The sequence below is a fragment of the Oppia nitens genome, unplaced genomic scaffold, assembly GCF_028296485.1.
Source record: "Oppia nitens isolate AA-2021 unplaced genomic scaffold, nextdenovo-longstitch-racon4-pilon3 scaffold6_pilon_pilon_pilon, whole genome shotgun sequence".
Classification (NCBI taxonomy): domain Eukaryota; kingdom Metazoa; phylum Arthropoda; class Arachnida; order Sarcoptiformes; family Oppiidae; genus Oppia; species Oppia nitens.
In genome coordinates, this window is record NW_026533250.1 from 6,807,078 (window position 1) to 6,814,166 (window position 7,089).

Here is a 7,089-nt window from a genome sequence, read left to right on the forward strand (position 1 = left end):
GCTAATTAAAAGTTAGTTTTTTTTTAAATTAATTAATAAAAATTAATTGTATACTTACGGCAATGGTATCGGTATGGGAATTATGATTTTCTTTTTAGCCTATTTTTTATAAAAACAATTTTTTTTTAATACAATACATATATAAGTAAGTTAAACAAAAGGAGTTGGATAGAGGACAGGGAGTTAAAGGGGGGACAGTTAGCAGAAATATATATATATATATATATATATATAGTCACAAACCTTTAATAATGCGATAATCGGTAAAATTTCTTTCAATTTTTTGATCAACTTTTTCTTTTTGATGGCTTCGGTAGGTCTGACCAGCGATGATAGTAGACATATCTCCAGCACGAGTATCGTCAAAAATATTAGGCCTGTTATACGGCTCCGACTACTACTACTACTACTACTACTACATAGCACTGCCATAATTTTTTTTTTTTGACGGCGGGGAATCGGTATATCACTTATTTGATAAAAAAAAATTATTATTTAATTCAATTAACTGGTGTGGCACAGGTATATAATAATAATAATAATGATAATACTAGTGATGGGCTAAATAACATGTAGTTTAATTCAAAGCAACATATTTTTTTTTTTAAGTTTATAAACAGTATATCAAACAAACAAATATTTATTTTTTTTTAAAAAAACAACAATTGATGTCTTATTGTATGACTGATGGTGTGTGTAGTGATGATTGACTGATGCTTTCACTTGACTGGACCACCACTTTATATAGGGATAGGAGTTGACTGGTTTTTTTATGGCAGATCCACTTTCATCACTATAAACAACACACACACACACACATACAGACAACTCATCCTTAATAACTTTCATCCCATAGATAGATATATAGAGGACAGGTATGTATATATATATATATATATAAAAATCGAGTTATAATTAGAACAAACAGTTATATAACTGTGTTATTAGTGTCGTCCCCCTCTCCCCCAGGCAGGTATCCCCTGCCTGCTCTGTCTACCCCCCACTCCACCCCCACCCCCCAATTTTAACAATAGCTATACAGTTAACATAATGCAGCAAAAATAATAATAATATTTTTTTTTTCAAGCCTACCTCCAATTTACAAGTTATTGTAAAGGGGGGCTACTATTTTCCTACTTCCCCCCCCTCTCTATATACCCTCTTTAGACACGATTTTTTTTAATAGAAAATTATTATTATTATTATTATTATTAGCATATTTAGTTTATAATATAAATTAGCAATACATTTACACACACACACACACATAGACATTTATTATGGTATTAAAATCAAATAAAAAAATATTTATAAAAAAAATTAAAATTAAAATTAGCTATAAATCAATTTGAGCGAGCAATGCATAAATTTATTATTATTATTATTATTGTTAAAAATATTAAAAATTATTTATTTAATAAAATTGATGATTCTGTCTATTTATAGTTTGCTAATAATAATAATTATTATTTTATTGTTAGTTTATTTTTTAAATTATTAACCACCATGTAAATTTATTAAAAAAAATATATTAAAATAATTATTTAACTTACTTTTAGCATTATCATATATCGTGAATTATTTTTATTTAGTTATATTTAGTTTTAATTAATTTAAATTACATATATTTGTTTCAACAACATATTAGATTCAAAAAAAAAAATATTTATTATAAATAAAATTAATTTAGTGATTATAAATATTTTTAGTATTTTAAATAAAAAGTAAATCATTTATTTATTATATTAACTTTTTTTTGCTATTAAATTAAAAATTAATTAATTTTCAATACTCTCAATGTATTAGAGTAAACACTATCCCATAACTTATATTAATTTTGTCAAAAAAAATAATTTTTAGTCAAAATTTGTAAATAAAAAAAAATCCAGAAATAACTAACTATTAATTATAATAATTTCTTAATTTTAGTAATAAATATAGTTTTATTGATTAATTTTTTTCAAAAATAACCAAAAATTTTAGTATTATTATAGTTGTTATTATTATTTAAATTTTTGCCTAATTTTTTTCTCTAAATATATACATATATATATATAGTAATATAATAGTTAACTGTTTTGTATCATTCAATCATTTATTATTATTATTTTTATTTTGTGAAATACAATCAACTCGTGTGTTATATTATAGTTGTTAAGTCAGTCAGTCAGTCATCAAAAAATACTAGTGGTATGAATGGCATCCAAAACGCCTATCAATTATAAGTAATTTTATTTTATAATATAGTTTTATATATAAAAATTTAAATTTAAATCTTATTATTAATCAATCACTGGATGAGAGAGAGAGAGAGAGAGAGAGAGAGAGAGAGAGCATAGCATAGCATAGCATCCCATTCATAACTATTGCTAATTTTGGTTAATTTATTATCTCTGATGGCTTACGGCTATATATCTATAATACTTAAATAAATTGCTAATATCTACACTATATTGTTAAAAAAAATAATATTATTATTATTTTAAAAATTAAATAGCATATTATGTACAAAATATTTTTTTTTGGTTATATTTTAGACAAATTGATGTCACACACACACACACACAAAATATTATAGTTTAAACTTATTTATAATTTATATATATATTTAGTATATTAAAACAAAACAAAAAATAATGTCAATTTCCCACTTTTTATTTTAGTTGAAATAAAAATATTTAGCATTTACATAGGTATATTATAAATTATAATTTATTATTTTTGTCATTATATAAAAATATTTATATATATATTTATAAATATTTTCAATTATATGAATGACTCGAGAAATAGGAAATTAGTTTTTTTCAGTTAATTTTCTTTATTTTATTTTATTACAGACACACATACACACACACACATACACACACACACATACACACACACACACACATATACACACATACACACACACATACACACACACATACGCACACACACATACACACACACACACACACACACATACACACACATACAGACACATATACACACATACACACACACACACACACATACACACACATACACACACATACAGACACATATACACACATACACACACATACACATACATACACACACAACAAAAATTATAAACTATAAATCAGTTGTAAAATGCATTTTTATTTATTTTAATCATTTATATATATAAATTATTTTCTACTAAATACTATGTTATTTCTACAAAAAAAAACTAAAATAAAAACAACATATCTATGACTATAAATATATATATCTAATATATGAATTTAATTAATAATTTTTGCTTAAATATTATAGTAATGTAATATTTATTTATTTTTGTTAGAAAGTGAACAATTATTATCATTATTACTAGTAGTAGTAGTATATTGTTGTTGTATTATTTGCTAACATCCCGTTCCTCTTATAACTTATACTGAAAACAATAGTATAATATATAATAAGGTATTGGGTTTGTCGGGTCATCGTTCGGGCCATTCATTTAGATACATGTTTTTTTGTCATATATATACCGTATATATATGTGTATATATAAACAGTACTATACCTTATAATTGTGTAATAAAGTATATAACAAAACAGTATTATTATTATTATTATTATTATCATAAATTAGTTGTAAAATAAATTGAAAATCAAAATATATATATATATAAATATTATGAAAGAGAGAGAGGAATTAAATAGAAACTAATTGTAATAAAATTAATTAAAAATAAACATTTATACTAAATATATATAAACTTAAAATAGACAGTATATTAATATTATTATTATTACTGTATATAAAAAATTTTGATATTTGTTTTAAGTAAACAACAAAAAAATATTAATTAGATTTCATTCAAATTATTTTTATTATCAAATTTTTTTTTAGTTTATTTTATAATATATTAAAATAATTTACTTAATTTACACCTATAAACATGTTTAACACACACACACATTGCTATACTATCGATGATCTATTGGTTTAATTTATCAATAAATAAAAAAAACAATCAAATATTTATTTATAATATAAACCAATCAATCAATAAGTTATATATCGGTTATATATTTTGGACTTAAATTTTAAAGTCTATTCATTTATTCATTCATAAGATTTTTTTTTTGCGTCCAAAACAATCATACAATTCATTATAGTATTAAATATTTGTATGTATTTATAAATATAGTATTTATATAATAATAATAATAACAATAATAAAAAACAAATAAAAAAATTAAATAATACTTATTTATCTATTTTTCTAGAAAACAATGTTAAATATAAACTTTTAATACTATTATATAAATTAAATTTATTTATTTTTTATTTAAAAACGAGTATATGCTAAAACACATATACAGTATAGTATTTATATAAAATATTTTAGTAATAATTTTTAGATATTATCTTAATCTTTATCTGTTTATTGATAATCACTTTATGTATGTATTATTATAGTATGTATGTGTGTATGTATGTTTTTATGTATGTATGTGTTTATGTATGTATGTGTGTATGTATGTATGTTTGTGTGTATGTTTTTATATATGTATGTGTGTGTATGTGTGTATGTATGTATGTATGTATGTATGTATGTATTATTATAGTATGTATGTGTGTATGTATGTTTTTATGTATGTATGTGTTTATGTATGTATGTGTGTATGTATGTTTGTGTGTATGTTTTTATATATGTATGTGTGTGTATGTGTGTATGTATGTATGTATGTATGTATGTTTGTGTGTATGTTTTTATATATGTATGTGTGTGTATGTGTGTATGTATGTTTTTATGTATGTATGTGTGTATATATGTTTTTATGTATGTATGTGTGTATGTATGTTTTTATGTATGTATGTATGTGTTTATATATGTATGTGTTTATGTATGTATGTGTTTATGTATGTATGTATGTATGTATGTATGTATGTATGTATGTATGTATGTATGTATGTATGTATGTATGTATGTATGTATGTATGTATGTATGTATGTATGTATGAATGTATGTATGTATGTATGTATGTATGTATGTATGTATGTATGTATGTATGTATGTATGTATGTATGTATGTTTGTCTGTATGTTTTTTTTATATGTATGTGTATGTGTATGTATGTGTGTATGTATGTGTGTGTGTGTGTGTGTGTGTGTGTGTGTTTTAATTGTAGTGATTAATGACCCTAAATATATCTATGAGAAAAAAAACTAAACTAAAGTTTCTTTCATATGACCGGTATATTTGACATTTAAAAAAAAGCATTTTGAGTATTTGGTTTATTTGTTTTTTATTTGTGTAAAAAACTTTCAATATTGTGAAAAATATTTTTTGTTTTGTTTTATTACTATTTTATTATTGATGTCAAGAGTCAAATGTTAAGTGATTGCTAATCAATATATATATATATACTATAGGAATATATATAAAGTGCAGATAAAATTGATTTCATTGTTTTAGTTTATTGTTTTTGTTTTTTTTATAGTTTTGATAATATTTGTTTAAAATAAATGTGAAACTTAAATGTGAAATATAGATATTTTTTATGTCTATTTTAAAAAATATTTAGACAAACAATCAATTTATATTTTACATAATTATAATATCCAAATATTTTAATAATAAGTTATATTTATTCAAAAAATTAATACATAATTTAATCATGCTAATAATTTATTTTATTATTAATTTTATTAAATATTTTTTTTATAATTATGATATTTATGATTAATTTTTTTTAATATTATTTTTATTGTTATTGATTTTTCTAAATAATTTATAGAATATTCTAATAGATTTTATTAATATTATTGTTAATTAAACTATAAAATACACCAAAAAAATAAATAAATAATAAAAATATTTTAATGTAATTTACATTATATAGTAATTAACATTTTTAAATCTATTTATAATATACACACACCAAATATGCTTATAAAATAATATATTAAATAAAAATATAGTATAGATATATATACTATATGTATATATTAGTATTACAAAAATAATTGTATATTTATAAACTCAATTAAATTTAAATAACAAAAAATTATTGCAATAATAATAATGTTTGATAAATATAAGGAAATTAAATTTGAGATTCACTTTATATATATATATATATAAATATAAATTATATAAATACACAAAACATCTTTTGTTTATATTTTTTGATTGATTTTCTATTTTATTTTATTTTATTTATTTATTATTATTATTATTTTGTTACACTTGTTATAATAAATAAATAAAATGTAGTTAAAATATAACAATATATATAATTTATATTCATTGAATTTTGATTTATCAATATATATATATAATAAAATGTATAGATAATGCTAAAACAATTTTTTGCTACAAATTTTTTTTTGTGTATTTTCTATTACAATATATTATTATTATTTTGTATTAAATAAAAAATCTATTATTAAAAATTTATTTTTTTTAATGCATGATTGTTTTTATATCAAATTATAATTAGTCCTATAAATAAAACTATATACTAGTATATAATAATAATAATAATAATAATAATAATAATAATAATAATAATAATAATAATAATAATAATAATAATAATAATAATAATAATAATAATAATAATAATAATAATAATAATAATAATAATAATAATAATAATAATAATAATAATAATAATAATAATAATAATAATAATAATAATAATAATAATAATAATAATAATAATAATAATAATAATAATATAATAAACTATTATACAATTATAAGGTAAACTAAAAAAACCATATAAAAAATAATTTATTTTTTAATACATGTTTTACTAATTAATTTGTCAATATTACATAAAATATTAAACAATTTTTTGTGTTGTTTTTTATGTTATATTATATATATATATAGATTTATACTATAAAATCCAGTTATTTGCATAAAAACAATATATATATTAATATATGTTAACAATTATTATTATTATTATTATTAGTTGAACAACATTTTCAACAACTAATTTATTTTATGTTAAACTAAATATTATATAATTTTTTTTTCGTTTGTTTTTAATTTAATTTATTTTTAATATTTATTATTAATATTGTTTGGGGGGGGGAAACAATTTTTTGTTGTTGT